Below are 26233 nucleotides of genomic sequence, written 5' to 3' on the forward strand. Positions count from 1 at the left end.
TTTGTTGATTTTTGCTATGGTCTCTTTTGTTTCTTTTGCATTTATTTCTGCCCTAATTTTTAATATTTCTTTCCTTCTACTAACCCTGGGGTTCTTCATTTTTTCTTTTTCTAGTTGCTTTAGTTGTTCAGTTCAGTTCAGTCACTCAGTCGTGTCTGACTCTGCGACCTCATGAATTGCAGCATGCCAGGCCTCCCTGTCCATCACCAACTCCAGGAGTTCACTCAGACTCACGTCCATTGAGTCAGTGATGCCATCCAGCCATATCATCCTCTCTTGTCCCCTTCTCATTCTGCCCCCAATCCCTCCCAGCATCAGAGTCTTTTCCAATGAGTCAACTCTTCACATGAGGTGGCCAAAATACTGGAGTTTCAGCTTTAGCATCATTCCTTCCAAAGAAATCCCAGGGCTGATCTCCTTCGGAATGGACTGGTTGGACCTCCCTGCAGTCCAAGGGACTCTCAAGAGTCTTCTCCAACACCACAGTTCAAAAGCATCAATGTTTCAGTGCTCAGCTTTCTTCACAGTCCAACTCTCACATCCATACATGACCACTGGAAAAACCATAGCCTTGACTAGACGGACCTTTGTTGGTAAAGTAATGTCTCTGCTTTTGAACATGCTCTCTAGGTTGGTCATAACTTTCCTTCCAAGGAGTAAGCGTCTTTTATTTTCATGGCTGCAGTCACCATCTGCAGTGATTTTGGAGCCCCCCAAAATTCAAGTCTGACACTGTTTCCACATCTATTTGCCATGAAGTGATGGGACCAGATGCCATGATCTTCATTTTCTGAATGTTGAGCTTTAAGCCAACTTTTTCACTCTCCACTTTCACTTTCATCAAGAGGCTTTTGAGTTCCTCTTCACTTTCTGACATAAGTGTGGTGTCATCTGCATATCTTAGGTTATTGATATTTCTCCTGGCAATCTTGATTCCAGCTTGTGCTTCTTCCAGTCCAGCGTTTCTCATGATGTACTCTGCATAGAAGTTAAATAAGCAGGGTGACAATATACAGCCTTGACGTACTCCTTTTCCTATTTGCAACCAGTCTGTTGTTCCATGTCCAGTTCTAACTGTTGCTTCCTGACCTGCATACAAATTTCTCAAGAGGCAGGTCAGGTTGTCTGGTATTCCCATCTCAAGAGTTAGGTTATTTATTGACTTTTTTCTTTTTTTTGATGTATGCCTGTATTGCTATGAACCTTCCCCTTAGCACTGCTTTTACAGTGTCCCACAGGTTTTGGGTTGTTGTGTTTTCATTTTCATTCATTTCTATGCATACTTTGATTTTTTTTAAAATTTCTTCTGTGATTTGTTGGTTATTTAGCAGCGTGTTGTTAAGCTTCCATTTGTTTCAATTTTTAATAGTTTTTCTCCTGTAATTGAGATCTAATCTTACTGCATTGTGGTCAGAAAAGATGCTTGGAATGATTTAATTTTTTTTTTTAATTTACCAAGGCTAGATTTATGGCCCAGGATGTGATCTATCCTGGAGAAGGTTCCATGTGCACTTGAGAAAAAGGTGAAATTCATTGTTTTGGGATGAAATGTCCTATAGATATCAATTAGGTCTAACTGGCCTATTTAATCATTTAAAGTTTGTGTTTCCTTGTTAATTTTCTGTTTAATTGACTTATCCATAGGTGTGAGTGGGGTATTAAAGTCTCCCAGTATTATTTGTTACTGTGAATTTCCCCTTTCATACTTGTGTAGCATTTGTCTTACATATTGTGGTGCTCCTATGTTGTGTGCATGTATATTTATAATTGTTATATCTTCTTCTTGGATTAATCCTTTGATCATTATGTAGTGTCCTTCTTTTTCTCTTTTCACAGCCTTTGTTTTAAAGTCTATTTTATCTGATATGAGTATTGCTACTCCTGCTTTCTTTTAGTCTCTATTTGCATGGAATATCTTTTTCCAGCCCTTCTCTTTCAGTCTGTATGTGGCCCTTGTTTTGAGGTGGGTCTCTTCTAGACAACATATATAGGGGTCTTGTTTTTGTATCCATTCAGCCAGTCTTTGTCTTTTGGTTGAGGCAATCAACTCATTTACGTTTAAGGTAATTATTGATAAGTATGATCCCATTGCCATTTACTTTATTGTTTTGGGTCGAGTTTATACATCATTTTTGTGTTTCCTGTCTAGAGAATCTCCTTTAGCATTTGTTGGAGAGCTGGTTTGGTGGTGCTGAATTCTCTCAGCTTTTGCTTGTCTGTAAAGCTTTTGATTTCTCCTTCATATTTGAATGAGATCCTTGCTGGGTACATTAATCTGGGCTATAGGTTATTTTCTTTCATCACTTTAGGTATGTCCTGCCATTCCCTCCTGGCCTGAAGAGTTTCTATTGAAAGATCAGCTGTTATCCTTATGGGAATCCCCTTGTGTGTTATTTGTTGTTTTCCCCTTGCTGCTTTTAATATTTGTTCTTTGTGCTTGATCTTTGTTAATTTGATTAATATGTGTCTTGGGCTGTTTCACCTTGGGTTTATCCTGTTTGGGACTCTCTGGGTTTCTTGGACTTGGGTGATCATTTCCTTCCCCATTTTAGGGAAGTTTTCAATGATTATCTCCTCAAGTATTTTCTCATGGTCTTTCTTATTGTTTTCTTCTTCTGGGACTCCTATGATTTGAATATTGAGGCGTTTAACATTGTCCCGGAGGTCTCTGAGGTTGTCTTCATTTCTTTAAAAAAATTTTTTTTTCCTCTCTGATTCATTTATTTCTACCATTCTATCTTCTAGCTCACTAATCTTATCTTCTGCCTCTGTTATTCTACTATTTGTTCCCTCCAGAGTGTTTTTTTTAAAATCTCATTTATTGCATTATTCATTATATATTGACTCTTTTTTATTTCTTCTAGGACCTTGTTAAACCTTTCTTGCATCTTCTCAATCCTTGTCTCCAGACTATTTACCTGTGATTCCATTTTGCTTTCAAGATTTTGGATCATTTTCACTATCATTATTCCGAATTCTTTATCAGGTAGATTCCCTATCTCTTCCTCTTTTGTTTGGTTTGGTGGGCATTTATCCTGTTCCTTTACCTGCTGGGTATTCCTCTGTCTCTTCATCCTGTTTATATTGCTGTGTTTGGGGTGGCTTTTCTGTATTCTGGCAGTTTGTGGAGTTCCTTTTATTGTGGAGTTTTCTGGTTAGGGAAGCTTGTGTCGGTGTTCTGGTGGGTGGAGCTAGATTTCTTCTCTCTGGAGTTCAATGAAGTGTCCAAATGAGTTATGAGATGTCAATGGGTTTGGAGTGACTTTGGGCAGCTTGTGTATTGAAGCTCAGGGCTGTGTTCCTGTGTTGCTGGAGAATTTGTGTGGTATGTCTTGCTCTGGAGCTTGTTGGCCCTTGGGTGGTGCTTGGTTTCAGTGTAGGTATGGAGGCTTTTGATGAGCTCCTGTCGATTAATGTTCCCTGGAGTCAGGAGTTCTCTGGTGTCCTCAGGGTTTGGATTTAAGCCTCCTGCTTCTGGTTTTCAGTCTTATTTTTACAGTAGCCTGAAGACTTCTCCATCTATATAGCACTGTTGATAAAACATCTAAGTTAAAGATGATAATTTTCTCCACAGTGAGGGACACCCAGAGAGGTTCACAGAGTTAAATGGAGAAGAGAAGAGGGAGGAGGGAGATAGAGGATGAGGGAGACAGGATGAGATGAGGTGGAATCAAAAGAGGAGAGAGCAAACTAGCCAGTAATCACTTCCCTATGTGCGCTCCTCAGTCTGGACTGCTCAAAGATGTTCATGGAGTTACACAGAGAAGAGAAGAGGGAGGAAGGAGGCAGAGGTAGCCAGGAGGATAAAGGGGGGAATCAAAAGGAGATAGACAGATCCAGCCAGTAATCAGTTCCCTAAGTGTTCTCCACTGTCTGGAACACACAAAGAGATTCACAGAGTTGAGTAGAGAAGAGAAGGGGGTGGGAGGAGATAGAGGCGACCTGGTGGAGAAAAAGGAGAGGTCAAAGGGGGAGAGAGCAGTCAAGCCAGTAAACCTGCTCCCAAGTTAAAATAGGTACTGAAGATTGTGTTCTTAAAGATACACAATTGATAACAAATACCAAAAGGCAAAGATTAAAAATCTAGAGTAGATGTTGGATTTTCAAAAATACAATATTAAAGAAAAAAAAGAAAAACAAAGTCACAAAAATTATGAAATATATATATGAAGTTTGCTTTAAAAAATAGGGTCTTCTTTTTTTTTTTGCAAAGTAATAGTAGGTTATAAAAATGAAACTTAAAGGAGTAATAGAGGACTTAAAATAAAAAAAAAATAAAGAATGATAGTAAAAATATATCTAGAACTTTCTCTGGTGTTGTTGTGGGCAGTGTGGGGTCAGTTCACTTTCGGATAGTTCCTTGATCTGGCTTATATTTCTCAAGATCTATAGGCCCCTTCCTATGTGGTTGGTACTAACGACAGGGTTTTAATCTATTGCATCTGTCACTTCCAAGGAAGTTCCCTCTGTTTTAGCTTCTTCTGTTTGCTGGTCTCTTCAGTGTCTGATTTCTGCCCTGACACAAGGGCGTGGTGGTGGACACTTTTTTAGGCTCACTGTTCAGTCGTGCTGTGGGGAGGGAGGGACACTGCAAACAAATAACACTGGCATGTGCTCGAAGTGTCTCAGCCACACTGGGTTTGCCCCCGCTCACGGCGTGTGTGCTTTCCCTGTCTACACTGCTCAGGCTGTAGGTTGCTCTGCCAGGAACTGTCTGAGGCCAGCCCTGGGCTGTATGCACCTCCCAGGTCTAAGCTGCTCAGGTTCAGGTACTCAGGTAGTCCTCAGAGGCACAGACTCGGTTGGGCCTGCATTTTGTGTTCTTCCCAGGTCCAAGCAGCTCAGGTGACTGGGTGTTTGGCGAGCGTGGTTGCTGTGACTTATTGCCTCCCCGTTCCTGCCGCTCAGTTTTCTGGGTGTACAACCAGCGCACCTTCTCAGGCGGATGTGGACCATCCAGAATTCCAAGAAGTCTTGGTTAGCAATGAAGTCTGCTTGCAGTTTGGTAGATAATGCCTCTCTGGGGCCACAATTGCCCGCTTTGGGCTCTGGCCGCCCTCGCCTGCCTGTCATCAGAGGGGGATGGGCCGGTCTGCAGCCAGCTAGCCTCTGCTCAGTCCTTGGTTTTGTGAATGGGCCTGGCGGAGTCTTAGGTTAGGGCTTTTCGCGTGGTAGCTATCCCACAGTCTGGTTTGCTAGCCCAAGTTAGTTCGCTCAGATTGCCCTTGGGGCATTCAGGCCCGGTCTTTACTCTAAGCAATGCAGCCCGTGCCTCCCTGCCCAGCCCCCGCTTGCTAGTGGTGGGTGCAGGCATCTGTGCTGCTTCTCTGCTGGGGAAGTTACCATTGGGCACATAATCTGTGGGTTTTAATTAATTCTTTATTTTTCCTCCTGGTTATGTTGCCCTCTGTGGTTCCAAGGCTTGCCACAGACTCGGCAGTGAGAGTGTTTCCTGGTGTTTGGAAACTTCTCTCTTTTTTAAGACTCCCTTCCTGGGACGGAGCTCCATCCTTACCTGTTTTGTCTCTCTTTTTGTCTTTTATATTTTTCCCTACCTCCTTTTAAAGACAATGGGCTGCTTTTCTGGGTGCCTGACGTCCTCTGCCCCAGCATTCAGAAGTTGTTTTGTGGAATTTACTCAGGGTTCAAATGTTCTTTTGATGAATCTGTGGGGGAGAAAGTGGTCTCCCCGTCCTATTCCTCCACTGTATTAGGACCACTCCTCCCTATTAATATCTTTAATACAAACCAAAGTTCTTAGAGAAATGCAAGAGGCTCAGAATATCCAAAACACACTTAAAAAAAAAATAGTAAAATGTGTGTTTGATAAGTCTTTAGCCAGGCTCATCAAGAAAAAAAAGAGAACACAAATAAACAAAATTAGAAATGAAAAAAGATTAATTACAAATTATATCACAAAGATTAAAAAAAATCATAAGAGAATACTTTGAAGAGTTATATGCCAACAAATTGGACAACCCAAAGAAATGGATAAATTTGTAGAAACATAGTTTTCCAGGACAAAATCAGGAGAAAAAGTAGACTATTCTGAGCACCAGTAGTGAAATTGAATTTCTTTTAAAACATGTGCATATCTACTATTCCATTAACCTATAAATCTCATTTCTAGAAACCAAGGATATGTACAAAGATATAGGCAGGGACTAGAATGTTACCTCCTGTGTTGTTTGTATTGCAATGTTGGAAAAAAGTCATCTAGTAAAGGGCTTCCTAGGTGGCGCAGTGGAAAAACCCAACTGTCTATGCAGAAGATAGAGGAGACACAGGTTCTGGGTTGAGATCCCCTGGAGAAGGAAATGGCCAAACCCTCCTGTATTCTTGCCTAGAAATCCCAGACAGGGGAGTCTGGTGGGCTACTGTCTATGAGGTTGCAAAGAGTCAGACATGACTGAGCGCCTGAGCATGCATGCATCTAATAAACATTAATATATTCAAAAGATTAAAACCAGAAAACGTGTGAAAACTAACACTTCCTAATTGCAAAACTTATTACAAAGCTTCAATAATCAAGGCAGTAGGGTGTTAGCATAAGGATGGACAGAGATCAGTAACATAAAATTAAGAGTCCAGAAATAAAACCAAATATTTGTGGACAGATTATGTCTGAAGAAACAAGAAGAAAAGAAATCATAAAAGAGGAGAAATCAATGTAATTGAAAGCAGGCAACCAACAGACAATCAACAAAATTTTAAAAAGCTAGTTCTTTGGAAATATAAATAAATTCAATAAAACCTTTCAGGCTAATCAAAAGGACAGAATTTGGGGAGGGGAGAGAAAGATATCAATTACTAGTGTCAGAAATAAGAGGAAGTAATTAGTCATGATCCCATGGGAATTATTAAAGGATAAAAAAGGAATATAATAAACAGCACTATGGCCTCAAATCTGTAACTTTAATGAAATATATAAATCTCTTGAAAGATTCTAGCAAACAAACTCACAGAAGGAGAAACAAATGTCATCTAAATAGGTCCATAAAATTTGAAAGAAGTTAAATCACTTCCTTTAAAGAAACTACAAGGCCCAGATGGTTTTGCTGGTCAAATATTATATTATTTTGCTAAGAATACTTCACATAGACCTACTTTTTAAGCAGGTTTTTAAGTTTACAATATGGTGCTATTATCTATAGACATGGTGTTGTACAGCAGACCTCTAGAACTTGCTCATTTTTCATAACTAAAACTGTATACCTGTTGATTAGAAACACTCTATTCCCTCTTCCAGTCCTGGATTAGCATCATTCTACTATTTGCTTCTATGAACTGAGTATTTCAGATACTTAATATGCATGGAATCATGCAGTATTTGTGTGTATGTGTGTGGACTAGCTTATTTCATTTAGGCCAATGCCTTCAAAATTTAATTTATGTTGTCACATATTGCAAGATTTCATTCTTTTCAAAGACTAATCTTCTATTGTATGTATTTGTTTCATTTTTCAAATTATCCATTATGGATATTAGGGTTATTTTTTATAGCTTGGTTATCGTGAAGACTAATGTAATGAACATGAGTGTGCCAATACCTCTATGAGATTCTGATTTCAGTTCTTTTGGAAAAATACCCAAAAGTGAGATCGCTAGATCATATAGTATTTTTAACCTTTTGCTAACCTTCCATGCTGTTTTTCCATCTAAGCATAACAATTTTGCTTTCCCACCAATAGTGTACAAGGGCTTCGATTTTTCCATTTCCTCAGTAACACTTGTTATCTTTTGCTTAGCGGATAAAAGCCTTCCAAACAGGTATGTGGTGCTGTCTCCTTATGATTTTTGATTTATATTTTTCTGATGATTAGTAATATTGAGAATTTTTTCATTTATTTGTTGACCATACACCTGTTGACCATTTGTACAACTAATATCTCAGTTTGAATACTAAGTAGCAGCAATTTGAACTAAACTTTGATTCAAACTGAACTAAACTTCCCTTGTGAAGAGCCTGACAGTAACAGAAGATGAGCGATTAGGGTTTTTGTAGACTTTCTTGGATGTGTGCACACCTGTTTACATTTTGGTGGCCTTCCAGTATCCCCAGACATATTTGAGAACTTTCAGACACCCCTCTCAGGCTTTTCATTCTCCAGACCATCCGTTAAATTTTATTAACCTCTTGCTATCCCAATTGCTTTCACCAGCTCAAACATCAGCATAATTGAACAATTTTCTCTGTTTTTTTTTTTTCACCCTGAATATAGTGCTTTTCTTACAGAGTAAGTTCTGAGCCAAGCCACATGAAAACAAACTCTGAGAATAGCGCTTTTCTAGAGAAATGAAATTTTTTCTGGGTAGGCACTTTTTGGAGAGTTGCAAGCGCATTATTTTCCCTCTAGGCAAAGGGAAAAATTAACTGTTAATCTGCTGGAGTTCATAGATAAAATGATTGCATACTCTTGATTTTCAAGGCTACTATGGAGCTAGAGAGAGATAGAAGTAAATATACCACCAAGCTTTGTTATTTCTGAATCTGTTGTTGTTGTTGTTGTTTTTTTTTTTGAATAAACTCTCCTTGGGTTATTGTAAGACTTTGGTTAATTTCCAGGGTTTGTAAAAGTTGGTGTAGAAAATTATTTCCAGTATTTTTACTGCTTTTATGGAGAAGCAAATTTTTGGAAGTGCTTACTCTATCATTTGGAAAGTGCTTCTAAAATATTTTTTATACTTAAAATCCTCCAATGGATATATTCTTTCATTCAGTTTTAGATACGAATGCTGTATTTTCTGAGTGATTCCTGAAATATATGTTGATTCACTTTTAAGGCAATTTATTCCATACCATTATATGCCATAATGACATCTGTTGTAGTAAAGTCAGACAGGACAATACATAAATCATTGATATTTCCTGGATTCCATGCTGTAACTTAGAAATATCAGCAATGCTTCATTGATGTGGATATTTCAGTTCTCCAAACATAAGGGAAGCTGCTAATATTAAACAACTGTTTACATCTTCTCTTAGGATGACAAATTATTTTTTAAGTGCCCCAGAGTGAAAAGCACTTCCTTTTAAAGATGGCATTACAAAAACAAAATGAGAGCCGTATTTCTATGCCACAGTTAATAGCATCACAGGAAAATGCATGAGAGTGTTTGTAGAGGGAAGAAACCGAAGAGCACAGGTTGAGAGATGAGAACATCCTGCACCCCATTTGTATTCAGTCTTAGTGCCAGAAAAGCCACCTTCATTATTTGTGTCTGCTGTGTACCAAACATCACCTGGACTGTTTCACACTGAATTGTTTCTTGGTCATCTTAGAAGAATTCTGAATATTTAACCAGAGAAACAATATCCATTTTATCAGTTCTGTCTCCTAATTACTTTCACCCTTAATAATGGACAAAAAATGTCCTAAGGCTATGAATCTGCAAGTACTAGATGCAGTAGTAATTCTGCATAATCTAATGTACTGGGCAGTGACTGCATTAAGAAATTGGAAACAGATTAGGGCACAGACTGGAGGATTTTATATCCACATCTATCTGCATAATAATCAAATATTCTACTCATGAACTCCAAGGAACTTCTAGAAATGAAGAAACCAAAGCAATGACATATGTTCAGAAATTTAGTTGCTTTGGAATAAGTATAATAAAATGATTAAAGCAGAGGATGAAGAGAGGGCTTGAAAAAAGGGACTCTTCTCCCTAAGGAACTATTTTCAAATAAGCAGTATTTTTTTATCTTGTGCTGATATCTACAAGAATAATAGCAGCTTGAGCTTAGTGAAAATTTTGAGTTAATGTAACTGACTTTAATGCAGTAAAAATTGAACCAAAGTGCTGCTAAAAATGCAGGAAGAAATGAAGATTACTCAACAAATATTTAGCAAACACCTAGCGTGTACAGGTGAAGGACTGCAGCATTATTCGAATCTTTGAAGAATTTAGAAATGAATACAACCTAGGAATCATTGCCTCTCTAAAGCAGTCCTTAACTTGAGGATACTTCTTGAAATGATCATATGTATGACACACTGGTAATTATTTTATTCCTCCCAGAATTCTCCACCTGAGATTTGCTATCTCCCAATTTGTTCATTGTCTAGTAATGTTTATAAACTACTTTAAAATGCATGGGTTAGTTAGGATAAATGCCAGGTGTTTAAAAACATCAACAAAGTACAAAATAAAAAGTGAATTATTGAATTCACTGATTTGAGATATTAGTAATAAATTCGATGAAGCAATTTGAGTAAAACTGTGAAAGTAGATATTAGATAACACTCAGGTAAGAAGAATGTGAATATAAAAACAATATTGTTGTTGTTGCTCAGTCACTAAGTTGTATCTAAATCTTTGCAGCCCCATAGGTGTAGCAAGCCAGGCTTCCCTGTCCTTCTCTATCTTCCAGAGTTTGCTCAAACTCATGTCCAGTGAGTTGGTGGTGCCATCCAACCATCTCATTCTCAGTCATACCTTTCTCCTACTGCTCTCAGTCTTTCCCAACATCAGGGTCTTTTCCAATGAGTCAGTTTTTATTATCAGGTGGCCAAAGTATTGAAGCTTCAGCATCAGTCCTTGTAATGAATATTCAGGGGTGATTTCCTTTAGTATTAACTGGATTAATCTCCTGGCTGTCCAAGGGACTCTCAAGAGTCTTCTCCAGTACCACAGTTCAAAAGTGTCAGTTCTTTAGCATTCATTTTCTTTATTCAGTTCAGTTGCTCAGTTGTGTCTGACTCTTTATGACACCATGGACTGCAGCAGGCCAGGCCTCCCTGTCCATTGCCAACTCCCTGAGTTTACTCAAACTCATGTCCATTGAGTCGGTGGTGTCATCCAACCATCTCATTCTATGTCATCCCCTTCTCCTCCTGCCTTCAATCTTTCCCAGCATCAGGGTCTTTAACAATGAGTCAGTTCTTCACAGCAGGTGGCCAAACTATTGGACTTTCAGCTTCAGCATCAGTCCTTTCAATGAATATCTAGGACTGATTCCCTTTAGGATGAACTGGTTGGATCTCCTTGCAGTCCAAGGAACTCTCAAGAGTCTTCTCCAACATAACAGTTCAAAAGCACCAATTCTTTGGTACTCAGCTTTTTTTATAGTTCAACTCTTATATCCATAATGACTACTGCAAAAACCATAGCTTTGACTAAATGGAACTTTGTCATCAAAGTTATATCTCTGCCTTTTAACACACTGTCTAGGTTGGTCATAACTTTTCTTCCAAGGAACAAGTGTCTTTTAATTTCATGGTTGCAGTCACCATCTGCAGTGATTTTGGAGCCCAAGAAAATGGAGTCTCTCATTCTTTCCATTGTTTCCCCATCTGTTTGCCATTAAGTGATGAGACCAGATGCCATGATCTTTGTCTTTTGAATGTTGAGATTTAAATTGGCTTTTTCATTCTTTTCTGTCACCTTCATCGGGAGACTCTTTAGTTCCTCTTTGTTTTCTGCCATTACAGTGGTATTATCCATATATTGAGGTTTTTGATATTTCCCCAGGCAACCTGGATTTTTGCTTGAGTAATTCAGACTGTCATTTTGTATGATGTACTCTGTATATAGGAGAAGGCAATGGCACCCCACTCCAGTACTCTTGCCTGGAAAATCCCATGGATGGAGGAGCCTGGAGGGCTGCAGTCCATGGGGTTGCAAAGAGTCGGACACGACTGAGTGACTTCACTTTCACTTTTCACTTTTATGCATTGGAGAAGGAAATGGCAACCCACTCCAGTGTTCTTGCCTGGAGAATCCCAGGGATGGGGGAGCCTGGTGGGCTGCTGTCTATGGGGTCGCACAGAGTCAGACACGACTGAAGCAGCAGTAGCAGCAGCAGCACTCTGTATATAAGTTAAATATTCAGGTTGACAATATACAACATTGATGTACTCCTTTTCCAAATTTGAACCAGTCAGTTGTAATATGTCTGGTCCTAATTGTTACTTCTTGACTTGCATGGAGTTTTCTCAGTTCATTTCATTTCAGTTCAGTCGCTCAGTCACGTCCAGCTCTTGGCGACCCCATGAATTGCAGCACACGAGGCCTCTCTGTCCATCACCAACACCCAGAGTTCATTCAAACTCAAGTCCATCAAGTCGGTGATGCCATCCAGCCATCTCATCCCATGTCATCCCCTTCTCCTCCTGCTCCCAATCCCTCCCAGCATTAGAGTCTTTTCCAATGAGTCAACTCTTCGCATGAGGTAGCCAAAGTACTGGAGTTCCAGCTTTAGCATCATTCCTTCCAAAGAACACCTGGACTGACCTCCTTTAGAATGAACTGGTTGGATCTCCTTGCAGTCCAAGGGACTCTCAAGAGTCTTTTCCAACACCACAGTTCAAAAGCATCAATTCTTCATCACTCAGCTTTCTTCACAGTCCAACTCTCACATCCATACATTACTACTGGACAAACCATAGCCTTGACTAGACGGAACTTTGTTGGCAAAGTAATGTCTCTGCTTTTGAATATGCTATCTAGGTTGGTCATAACTTTCCTTCCAAGGAGTAAGCGTCTTTTAATTTCGTGGCTGCAATCAGGAGATAGTTTAAATGGCCTGGTATTGTCATCTTTTTAAGAATTTTCCACAGTTTGTGTGACTCACACAGTCAAAGGCTGTAGCATAGTCAATGAAGTAGAGGTGGATATTTTTCTGACATTCCCTTGCTTTTCTATTATCCAGTCAATGTTGGCAATTTGGTCTCTGGTTCATCTGACTTTTCTAAACCCAGTTTGTTCATCTGGAAATTCTCAAGTTAGATACTCTTCAATCCTAGCTTGAAGGATTTTGAGCATTACCTTGCTAGCATGTGAAATGAATGCAATTGTGAGGTAGTTTGAACATTATTTGGCATTGCCCTTCTTTGGGATTGGAATGAAAGCTGAACTTTCCCAGTCCTGTGTCCACTGCTGAGTTTTCCAAATGTGCTGGCCTATTGTGTGCAGCACTTTAATAGCATCATCTTTGAGGATTTGAAATGGCTCCTCTGGAATGCCATTACCTCTGCTAGCTTTGTTCATTCTAATGCTTCCTAAGGCCCACTTGACTTCAGACTCCAGGATGTCTGGCTCTAGGTGAGTAACTTCACCATTATGGTCATCCAGGTCATTAAGACCTTTTTTTCTATAGTTCTTCTGTGTATTCTTGCCACCTCTTCATAAATTCTTCTTTCTGTTAGGTCCTTGCCATTTCTGTCCTTTATTGTGCCTATCTTTGCATAAAATGTCCTCTTGGTATCTCTAACTTTCTTAAAGAAATCTCTAGTATTCCCCATTCTGTTGGTTTCCTCTATTTTGCACTCTTCACTTAAGAAGGGTTTTCTTATCTCTCCTAGCCTTTCTCTGGAACTCTGAATTCAGTTGGGTATATCTATCCCTTTGTCCTTCAGCTTTTACTGCTCTTCTTTTCTCAGCTATTTGTAAAACCTCATCAGACAATCATTTTGCCTCCTTGCATTTCTTTTTCTTTGGGATAGTTTTGGTAACCACCTTCTATATAATTTTATGAACCTCTGTCCATAATTCTTCTGATCTAATCCCTTAAATCTATTCATCACCTCCACTGTATAATCATAAGGGATTTGATTAAGGTCGTACCTGAATGGCCTAGTGGTATTCCCTACTTTCTTCAATTTAAGCCTGAATTTTGCAATATGGATCTCGATCTCAGTCACAGTAACTCCAGGTTTTGTTTGTTTTCACTGATTGTGTAGAGCTTCTCCATCTTTGGCTGCAAAGAATATAATCAATCTAATTTTGGTATTGGCCATCTTGTAAGGTCTACATGTAGAGTCATCTCTTGTGTTGTTTGAAGAGGGTGTTTGCTATGACCGGTGTGTTCTTTTGACAAAACTCTGTTAGCCTTTGCTCTGTTTCATTTTCTACTCTAAAGCCAAACTTGCCTGTCACTCCAACTATCTCTTAACTTCCTGCTTTTGCCTTCCAATTCCCCCTTTTTGGTGTTCAGTTCAGTTCAGTCGCTCAGTCATGTCAGACTCTTTGCGACCTCATGAACTGCAGCACACCAGGCCTTCCTGTCCATCACCAGCTCCCTGAGTTTACCCAAACTCATGTCCATTGAGTTGGTGATGCCATCCAGCCATCTCATCCTCTGTCGTCCCCTTCTCCTCCTGCCCCCAATCCCTCCCAGCATCAGGGTCTTTTCCAATGAGTCAACTCTTTGCATGAGGTGGCCAAAGTATTGGAGTTTCAGCTTCAGCATCAGTCCTTCCAATGAACACCCAGGACTGATCTCCTTTAGAATGGACTGGTTGGATCTCCTTGCAATCCAAGGAATTCTCAAAGGTCTTCTCCAGCACCACAGTTCAAAAGCATCAATTCTTTGGCACTCAGCTTTCTTCACAGTCCAACTCTCACATCCATATATGACCACAGGAAAAACCATAGCCTTGACTAGACGGACTTTGTTGGCAAAATAATGTCTCTGCTTTTTAATATTTTGTCCAGGTTGGTCATAACTTTCCTTCCAAAGAGTAAGTGTCTTTTAATTTAATGGCTGCAATCACCATCTTCAGTGATTTAGTTCTAGGCAAAACATGGTCCACTGGAGAAGGGAATGAACAAAGCACTCCAGTATTTTTGCCTCAAGATCCCAAAAAGCAGTATCAGCGGGCACAAAGATATGACATCAGAAGATGAGCCCCCTAGTTGGTAGGCATACATTATGATACTAAGAGCAAAGAAATGGCTCCAGAAAGAAGAGGCTGGGCCAAAGCTGATGTGATGCTCAGTTTTGGATGTGTCTGGTGAAAGTAAAGTGCACTGCTGTAAAGAATAATATTGCATAGGGACCTGGAATTTTAGGCCATGAAATAAGGTAAATTGGACATGGTTAAGCAGAAGATTCTTTGGCGTTGTCTTTCTTTGGGATTGGGCTGAAAACTGAACTTTTCCAGCCCTGTGGCCACTGCTGAGTTTTCCAGATTTACTGGCGTATTGAGTGCAGCACTTTCACAGCATCATTGTTTAGGATTTGAAATAGCTCAACTGGAATTCCATCACCTCCACTAGTTTTGTTCATAGTGATGCTTCCTAAGGTCCACTTGACTTCGCATTCCATGATGTCTGGCTCTAGGTGAGTGATCATACCATCATGATTATCTGGGTCATGAAGATCTTTTTTTGTATAATTGTTTTGTGTATTCTTGCCATTTCTTCTTAATATCTTCTGCTTCTGTTAGGTTCATACCATGTCTTTCCTTTATTGTGCCCATCTTTGCATGCAAAGTTCCCTTGGTATCTCTAATTTTCTTGAAGAGATCTCTAATGTTTCCCATTCTAATTTTTTTCTTTATTTCTTTGCATTGATCACTGAGGAACTCCAGATGTTTAAGCTGGTTTTAGAAAAGGCAGAGGCACCAGAGATTAAATTGCCAACATTGGTTGGATCATCGAAAAAGTAATAGATTTCCAGAAAAAAAATCTACTTCTGCTGTATTGATTATGCCAAAGCCTTTAACTGTGTGGATCACAACAAACTGTTGAAAATTCTTCAAGAGATGGGAATACCAGACCACCTGACCTGATTCCTGAGCAATTTGTATGCAGATCAAGAAGTAACAGTTAGAACTGGACATGGACCAACAGACTGGTTCCAAATCAGGAAAGGAGTACACCAAGGCTGTATATTGTCACCCTGCTTATTTAGCTTATCTGTAGAGTATATCATGACAAATGCTGGACTGGATTAAGCACAAGCTAGAATCAAGATTGCAGGGAGAAATATCAGTAACTTCAGATATGCAGATGACACCATGCTTATGGTAGAAAGCAAAGAACTAAAGAACCTCTTGATGATAGTGAAAGAGGAGAGAGAAAAAAGTTGGTGTAAAACTCAACATTTAGAAAATAAGATCATGGCATCTGGCCCCATCATTTCATGGCAAATAGATGGGGAAACAGTGATAGACTTTATTTTTTGTGTGTTCCAAAATCACTGCAGGTGGTGACTGTAGCCATGAAATTAAAAGAACTTGCTCCTTGGAAGAAAAGTTATGACCAACCTAGACAGCTTTTAAGAAGCAGAGACATTACTTTGCTGACAAATGTCCATCTAGTCAAAGCTATAGTTTTTCCAGTAGTCATGTATGGATGTGAGTGTTGGACTATAAAGAAAGCTGAGCACTGAAGAATTGACTCTTTTGAACTGTGGTGTTGAGGAAGACTCTTGAGAGGCCCTTGGACAGCAAGGAGATCCAACCAGTCCATCCTAAAGGAAATCAGTCCTGAATATTCATTGGAAAGACTGATGCTGAAGCTGAAATTCCAATACTTAGGCCACCTGATGCAAAGAACGGACTCATTTGAAAAGACCCTGATGCTGGGAAAGATTGTGGGTGGGAGGAGAAGGGGACAACAGAGGATGAGATGGTTGGATGGCATCACTGACTCAATGGACATGAGTTTGAGTAAACTCCGGGTGTTGGTGATGAACAGGGAGGTCGGAGTCCTATAGTCCATGGGGTTACAAAGAGTTGGACATGACTGAGTGACAAAACTGAACCAAAGCAGAAGATGGCAAGAGTCAGCATGAGCATCTTAGAAATCGGTGAACTAAAATGAATGGGAATGGACAAATTGAATTCAGGTGACCATTATATCTACTTCTGTAGGCAAGAATTTCTTAGAAAAGATGGAATAGTCCTCATAGTCAACAAAAGAGTCTGAAACACAGCACTTGTGTGCAGTCTCAAAAATGACATTATGATCTCAGTTCATTTCCAAGGCAGATCATTCAACATCACATTAATCCAAGTTTGTGCCCCTACCACTAATGCCCAAGAAACTGAAGTTGAATGTTTCAATGAAGACCTACAAGACTTTCTAGAACTAACACCAAAAGAATAGTATAGAAAACATGTAAACATGATTATTTGAACATTTTGCTATATAATGTGATAAATAATATTATACTTTAAATAGGTAAAGGGGTCAATTAAAAACAAATTAGTCCATCCATACTGTATAGATCCCAGCAATGTGCCAGACACAAAGAAGTTGTCAATAAATGGTTGATGTGTTTGCGACTATTGGTTATCATGAGTTAAAAGACAAGATATGTTTTAGGTTGCTTTATAGGGGATAATTAGGTTAACAGGTAGTGGTCATATAAATGCATAACTGAATCCATTTTAGTACAAACTTAAAGGATTCAAACTTAAAAAGAAAACACAAAACAAAATGTGGCCTTGAGGAAAGAATGTAGGCTTCACAAGAGGATGAAACATGCCCAGGATGAGGCCATAATGATGACATTTTCCTAACATCAATGTAACTTTGGTTGAGTAGTGTGACCTTCTTGAGCTTCAGGTTTATCATTTGTGAAATTAAGTTTATTTAGAAAATCAGTAATATAAGCCATGTGAAATATCGCAGAAAACTTACTGGCATATAGTAGGCAATTGATAACTGTAGGCAATTGATATTTTTCCTCTTGCAAATTAGAAAGGTCTTTACTGGAAGTTCCCAAGTTGAGATGAGTTGTTATTATGTTGGAGAATATGGATGGCCTCAATGTGTACTTCGAACTTATATCTTAGGACCCTTTGATGAAGTGTCTAGCATTGTTAAAGTTCTCACGCTAGCAAAGAGAGTGAGAACTGATATTAGAACTGAGAAATACTGATTCTGAATGCATGTTCCTTTCATGCCATATCTAGGCTGTACAAAAATATATCATTCAGAGAATTTTTTTTCAACAGTGATATCACAGTAGCATAATTATTACAAACATAAAATCAACTTACTAGAAAGGACATTTTTGTTGACTGAAACTTCCCCCTTCCTCTTGTTAAAGCACAAGTGTCTGAAATTCAGCGTGGAAAAAAAAAATCTCCAGTTATATGTTACTTGTAATCCATATTTCTTTTCTTTGGAAAAGAGAATCATTGGATGTTATTCAATCATTTCTAAAGCTTATTGGTTTCTCTAAGTATTTGAATCAATCATTTGTTTGAAAAAAATAATGTATTAAATTAAGCAACTGAAATATGAAACATTTTTAAAAGGAACAGCATTGAAAGGGCTTGTGTTTTCCCACTTTCCTTGGACTGTATATACATATGTGTGCACTTGTGTATGCACACACACACACACACACACAGGACTGTTAAATTGGATGTTAAAATTTTATGCAGTTTTCCAAAATTTGCAAGTCTGAAAGCTAGATGGCTACTGTAATCCTTAGTTATATGATGATCTCTGGGTCCTTTTGTTATTGAGTATAATAAGATATCTTTATTCCTAGGATGAGGCCTCCTGCCAAATGACTTTGAAGTATTATAAACTGTTTGGGGATTTTTTTTTTTAATCTTATCTGAAAAGTAGATTTAGAGCTTTCACTTGGTAAACTCAAATATGAAATCACACTTACCTTTCAGGGAAAGATTTAAAAAATGCAAATACCTCACAGTAGTGAATCATTTTAAAAACTCACTTCTCTGCCATGTTTGAATCCCTCTGCAGGAGCAACATTTAGTTTTGGAGCTTTGATTCTTACCCTTCAACCATCAAACTACAGGCTACCAGCACTTGCTCTATGTGGTGTTTAGTTTTCAGCCACTAGTCAGGGATAGATGCTATTCCATAAGGAAATAATAGATGTTGGGAAAAGAGGAGTACACATGACAAAAAGTCACCAACATTCAGACATTTAGTTGAGGAAGACATAAAATGCGATGGCTAAAGAATATAGAAGTTGTGGCTTTTTTCAGGAAGAAATTGTTGTTGCTGTTGTTGTTTTGCAGTTCCCAGAGTAGCCACTTATTTTTCTTCACAGTTTCATATCTTAGAGCAATTTATTACTTTTTTTTAAACTGCAGTATAATTGCTTTACAATGTTGTGTTAATTTCTGCTGTAAAACAACACAACAACATGAATCAGCTATATGTGTGTGTGTGTGTGTGTAACCCTTTCCTCTTGAGCCTCTCACCCTTCCTTCTCACCCCTCACTCCATCCCACCTCTCTACTCATCACACATCGCGGAGCTGAGCTCCCTGTGCTATACAGTTGCTTCCTACTAGCTATCTAATTTACGCCTAATTAGCTAAAGCTGAAACTCCAGTACTTTGGCCACGTCATGCAAAGAGTTGACTCATTGGAAAAGACTCTGATGCTGGGAGGGATTGGGGGCAGGAGGAGAAGGGGACAACAGAGGATGAGATGGCTGGATGGCATCGCTGACTCGATGGACCTGAGTCTCAGTGAACTCCGGGAGTTGGTGATGGACAGGGAGGCCTGGCGTGCTGTGATTCATGGGGTCGCAAAGAGCCGGACACGACTGAGCGACTGATCTGATCTGATCTGAGGGTAATGGTAGGTGGCACTGGTGGTAAAGAATCCGCCTGCCATTTCAGGAGATTCAAGAGAGTTCTATCCCTGGGTTGGGAAAAATCCCTTGGAGTAGAAAATGGCACCCCAGTCCAGTATTCTTGATTGAAAAATTCCATGGGCAGAGGAGCCTAGTGGACTCCAGTCCGTGAGGTCACAAAGAGTTGGAATGACTGAGTGACTGAGCACACAAACACACAGTATATATATGTCAATTCTACTCTCCCAGTTTGTCATCCCACCCAGCCCCCCATATCAGCAAGTCCCGTTCTCTACTTCTGCATCTCTATTCTTTGCAGGAAGAAGTTTTTAATAAGGGGAAAGTGAGCAGGTCTTTCAAATGCTCATGGGAAATTATATTATACAGTATTGAAAAAATATATACAAAATACAATTTTAAAATGCAGAGTTGTTTTTGTGGTGTTAAGAATTGCAGGCTGATTTAGAATTAGAAGCGATACCTGAAATATGACTAAGGAAGTAAAGGGACCATGCTGAGTAATAATGATTCCAAACATTTTCCTGGAAAATCTGGTAGAAATAAGAGTGGAAAGATGACACAGGGCTTAAAGCGGGTTTATGTTTTGTTTTTACAAGTGGCTATAAATTGATGCTTTTGAACTGTGGTGTTGGAGAAGACTCTTGAGAGTCCCTTGGACTGCAAAGAGATCCAACCAGTCCATTCTAAAGGAGATCAGCCCTGGGTGTTCTTTGGAAGGACTGATGCTAAAGCTGAAACTCCAGTACTTTGGCCACCTCATGCGAAGAGTTGACTCATTGGAAAAGACTCTGATGCTGAGAGGGTTTGGGGGCAGGAGGAGAAGGGGATGACATGGGATGAGATGGCTGGATGGCATCACCGACTTGATGTGCGTGAGTTTGAATGAACTCTGGGAGTTGGTGATGGACAGGGAGGCCTGGCATGCTGTGATTCATGGGGTCACAAAGAGTTGGACATGACTGAGGGACTGAACTGAACTGAACTGATAGGAAAAATAAGACCATGTTGAAATAGGAATGAAAAGTATTCCATATAAGGAGAAGAGTTAAAGCTTTGATGAAGAAATTCTATATGGTGTTTAGATCATATGGTACAAGATTCCTGAGAATATGAGAAGAGAAGAAATATTGATTACACACTAAACAGGTTCTTATTGAGAAATGGCAGGGAGCCTCTTTCCTCTTAAAAATAAAGAAGGAAAAGAAGGCTGGTGCAGATGCAGGCAAACTTGATGATTGGGGTAGGGATTTGAGGAAAAAGCCAATTTGATGTCTCTGTTTTCTCTGAAAGTTATAAAGTGAGGGCAGTTTATGGAGACTGAGGGAATAGAGCAATGTGTGAAGGTTTGAGGAGAGCAGCAAAGATATGAGATAGTTGATAAGGACTATGAAAGATCCAGATGTCTGAAAAAGCCCAAAAAGATGGCCTCACAGAGTTAAGGGTCCACTTGTAGTTGATGATCATGAATTTATGGTGAAAACAATCTGTCCCATTGTAATTTCCCCTCTAACACCAAATTTGATTTTGTGAGATGGTGCTTTGGAGAATGAACACAATGCCCACAAGTGTCAGAGTGTTAAGGATGTGTGCAAGAGAGTGACAATGATGATGGACCATGAAAGTATGATAAACAAGGAAGGAAACAGAGCCAGGAACAGGCCACATGATTCAGTGTAAATGGGGACCAAAATAAATTCAAGGCCTTAATGAATTTTCAGTTATTTTGCATATAAAGGATATGATCAGTGAAAGGGATATGAGAGTTGTTGATTTCAGGAGTTCAATCAGAAAGTGACAATTTTGGAGTGAAATAGACTGGATAAGAATGTCTCTAAAGATGAATAGGCAAAAGTGTTGACAGGGAGGACATTACAAAGTACCCTAGGATAATGGAAGGGGAGGATAAAGAAGACATGAAGTCAGATATGGTAGAAAAGAAAACAAATAACCAGAAAATCAATATGTAAATATATTGAAAAGAGGAGAAGGTAGTGTAACTGGACAGTATATGCTATTAAGGAGGAATGGAGCTTTTTGCATGTTTATTTTATTTTTAATATAGAAAATAATTTTTGGGAAGCCATGTTTGGTAGTGAGCAAGCACAAAGAGTTGGACACGACTGAGCGACTGAAATGAACTGAACTGAAGGCCCTGACCACATCGCCCGATCCTGAGATAAATGAAATAAATAGGTACATTTGAAACATGAAGGGCAAATTTATACCATGCTAGCTGAAGAAAGAAGGTGGCAATTTAAGATGATAATGGTACGAGGAAGATAAATGCAGAGCTACTGACATAAAATATCTCCCCATTACACCCTTCTAACTATTGTGACCATTGTATTTATCTTTTATTTAATACTAACTGTACACCAGACATATTGCAAATGATATATTATTCTATTCTCATAGTACTATTTGCAAGTGGCTATTTTATTTCAAATTTATAGAGAAGGAAGCTAAAACTCAGAGAGTTTTATTTTCCCAAAGTCACCCAGGAAGTAAATGTTACTACTGATGTTCAAACCTAGATACAGTGAACATAATTCAATCTCTAGTCAACTTAGTTGCTGTGAGGCTCAGTTTCCTCATCAGTAAAATGCAGAAAATATTAACATCTACCTCAGAGGGTATGGCTTTGCAAGTGGCAATAGTGGTAAAAAAAAAAAAAAAAATCTGCCTGCCAGTGCAGGAGACATAAGAGATGTGGGTTTGATCCCTCGGTCAGGAATACCGCTCTCCGTCACCCTCCCCGCCCCTCCCCCACCCCCCACCAGCTCCAGAGTAAGAAATTTCAACCCATTCAAGTCTTCTTGCCTGGAAAATTCCATGGGCAGAGGAGTCTGGTGGGCTATAGTCCCACTAGGGACTGCAAAGAATCAGTCCCACCAGGCTGCAAAGAGTCAAACACGATTGAATGACTGAGCACACAGAAGGTGAGTTAAATGTCTAAATTACTCAGAACTGGTCATACTTAATAAATAATTACTTAAATTATTTATTAGTGTGTAATAGTAAATACACTAATAAATACATGTTAGCAAAAATATAAACCACCTCTGAGAGGAACTACTCCACGTCCAAGGTCAGGGGCGGTGGCCAAGTGGAGCTACCCCACGTACAAGGTAAGGAGCAGCGGCTGCGCTTTGTTGGAGCAGCCCTGAAGAGATACCCCACGTCCAAGATAAGAGAAACCCAAGTAAGACAGTAGGCACTGAGAGAGGGCATCAGAGTGCAGACAGACTGAAACCACAATCACAGACAACTAGCCAATCTGATCACATGGACCACAACTTGTCTAACTCAATGAAACTAAGCCATGCGTGTGGTGCCACCCAAATGGACGGGTCATGATGGAGAGATCTGACAGAATGTGGTCCACTGGAAAAGGGAATGGCAAACCACTTCAGTATTCTTGCCTTGAGAACCCCAGAACAGTATGAAAAGGCAAAAAGATAGGACACTGAAAGATGAACTGCCCAGGTTGGTAGGTGCCCAATAGGCTACTGGAGATCACTGGAGAAATAATGAAGGGATAGAACCAAAGCAAAAACAACACCCAGTTGTGGATGTGACTGGTGATAGAAGCAAGGTCCAATGCTGAAAAAAGCAATATTTCATAGGAACCTGGAACGTTAGGTCCAAGAATCAAGGCAAATTGGAAGTGGTCAAAGAGAAGATGGCAAGAGTGATCATCGACATTCCAAGAATCAGCGAACTAAGATGGACTGGAATGGGTGAATTTAACTCAGATGACCATTATATCTACTAATGTGGGCAGGAATCCCTTAGAAAAAATGGAGTAGCCATCATGGTCAACAAAAGAGTCTGAAATGCAGTACTTGGATGCAATCTCAAAAATGACAGAATGATCTCTGTTTGTTTCCAAGGCAAACCATTCAATTTCACAGTAATCCAAGTCTACGGTCAAACCAATAACACTGAAGAAGCTGAAGTTGAATGGTTCTATGAAGACTGACAAGACCTTCTAGAACTAACACACAAAAAAAGATGCCCTTTTTATTATAGGGGACTGGAATGCAAAAGGAAGAAGTCAAGAAACACCTGGAGTAACAGGAAAATTTGGCCTTGGAGTACAGAATGAAGCTGGGCAAAGGCTAGTAGAGTTTTGCCAAGAGAATGCACTGGTCATAAAACACCCTCTTCCAACAACACAAGAGAAGACTCTACACATGGACATCACCAGATGGTCAACACCAAAATCAGGTTGATTATATTCTTTGCAGCCAAAGATGGAGAAGCTCTATACAGTCAGCAAAAACAAGACCAGGAGCTGACTATGGCTCAGATCATGAACTGCTTATTGCCAAATACAGAATTAAATTGAAGAAAGTGGGGAAAACTACTAGACCATTCAGGTATGACCTAAATCAAATCTCTTATGATTATACAGTGGGCGTGAGAAACAGATTTAAGGGTCTAGATCTGATAGACAGAATGCCTGATGAACTACAGACAGAGATTCAAGACGTGGTACAGGAGACAGGGATCAAGACCATCCCCATGGAAAAGAAATGCAGAAAAGCAAAATGGCTGTCTGAGGAGGCCTTACAAATAGCTGTGAAAAGAAGAGAAGCAAAAAGCAAAGGACAAAAGGAAAGATATACCCATTTGAAGGCAGAGTTCCAAAGAATAGCAAGAAGAGATAAGAAAGCCTTCCTCAGTGATCAATGCAAAGAAGTAGAGGAAAACAACAGAATGGGAAAGACTAGAGATCTCTTCAAGAAAATTAGAGATACCAAGGGAACATTTCATGCAAAGATGGGCTCTATAAAGGACAGAAATGGTATGGACCTAACAGAAGCAGATGATATTAAGAAGAGGTGGCAAGAATACACAGAAAAACTGAACAAAAAAGAGCTTCACAACCAAGATAATCATGATGGTGTGATCACTGACCTAAAGCCAGACATCCTGGAATGTGAAGTTAAGTTGCCCTTAAGAAGCATCACTATGAACAAAGCTAGTGGAGGTGATAGAATTCCAGTTGAGCTATTTCAAATCGTCAAAGATGATGCTGTGAAAGTGCTGCACTCAATATGTCAGCATATTTGGAAAACTCAGCAGTGGCCACAGAACTGGAAAAGATCAGTTTTCATTCCAATCCAAAAGAAAGACAATGTCAAAAAATTCTCAAACTACTGCACAGTTGCACTCATCTCATACACTAGCAAAGTAAAGCTCAAAATTCTCCAAATCAGGCTTCAGCAATATGTGAATCGTGAACTTCCAGATGTTCAAGCTGGTTTTAGAAAAGGCAGAGGAACCAGAGATCAAATTGCCAACATCTGCTGGATCATTGAAAAAGCAAGAGAGTTCCAGAAAAACATCTATTTCTGCTTTATTGACTATGCCAAAGCCTTTGACTGTGTGGATTACAATAAACTGTGGAAAATTCTGAAAGAGATGTGAATACCAGACCACCTGTCCTGCCTCTTGAGAAACCTGTATGCAGGTCAGGAAGCAACAGTTAGAACTGGACATGGAACAACAGACTGGTTCCAAACTGGACATGTAACAACAGACTCCAAATAGGAAAAGGAGTATGTCAAGGCTGTATATTTTTACCTTGCTTATTTAACTTATATGTAGAGTACATCATGAGAAATGCTGAGCTGGATGAATCACAAGCTGGAATCAAGATGGCTGGAAAAATTTAATAACCTCTGATATGCAGATGACACCACTTGATGGCAGCAAGTGAAGAGGAACTAAAGAGCCTCTTGATGAAAGTGAAAGAGGAGAGTGAAAAAGTTGGCTTAAAACTCAACATCCAGAAAACTAAGATCATGGCATCCGGTCCCATCATTTCAAGGAAAATAGATGGGGAAGCAGTGGAAACAGTGGCTGACTTTATTTTGGGGGGCTCCAAAATCACTGCAGATGGTGATTGCAGCCATGAAATTAAAACATATTTACTCCATGGAAGGAAAGTTATGACCAACCTAGACAGCATATTCAAAAGCAGAGACATTACTTTGCCAACAAAGGTCTGTCTAGTCAAGGCTATGGTTTTTTCCAGTGGTTATATATGGATGTGAGAGTTGGACTATAAAGAAGGCTGAACACAGAACAGATGCTTTTGAACTGTGGTGTTAGAGAAGACTCTTGAGAGTCCCTTGAACTGTAAGGAGATCCAACCAGTCCATCCTAAAGGAGATCAGTCCTGGGTGTTCATTGGAAGGACTGATGTTGAAGCTGAAACTCCAATACTTTGGCCACCTGATGCGAAGAGCTGACTCATTTGAAAAGACCCTGATGCTGGGAAAGATTGAGGGAAGGAGGAGAAGGGGCCGACAAAGGATGAGATGGTTGGATGGCATCACCAACTCAATGGACATGGGTTTGGGTGTACCCCGGGAGTTGGTGATGAAGGCCTGACATGCTGCCATTCATGGGGTCGCAAAGAATCAGACACAACTCAGCGACTGAACTGAACTTATCCTTTAAAAGAATTTACTTGTATGTATGAATATAGGCTAATAATCTCATTTCAGAAGTATAAAATACAGTACACCTTTTTGAGATTATCTTTTTAAATAAAATTTTATATATGTAAAGTATATAGTGTGATGTTTTGAAATACATATACACTGAAATGATTACTACAATCAAGCTAATTGACATGTTATTGTTAGTTTTGTTAGTTTTTTTTTTTTTTTTTCTTTTTGGGACGGTTAGAACACTTAAGATCTACTTCATTATTTGAAATAGCATCAATAAAATTGTATAACATTATGCGGAGTGAAAAAACCAGAAACTGAAAGACAAATCCTGCATGATTCTACTTATATGTGCAAACTAAAAGGGTTACACCCCTAAAAGTAGAAGAAAGTACAATTTGGTTGCTAGAATTTTGGGAGTGGAGATATTGGTCAAAGTG

This window comes from Bubalus bubalis, chromosome 8 (genome assembly GCF_019923935.1).
Source record: "Bubalus bubalis isolate 160015118507 breed Murrah chromosome 8, NDDB_SH_1, whole genome shotgun sequence".
NCBI classification, from domain to species: domain Eukaryota; kingdom Metazoa; phylum Chordata; class Mammalia; order Artiodactyla; family Bovidae; genus Bubalus; species Bubalus bubalis.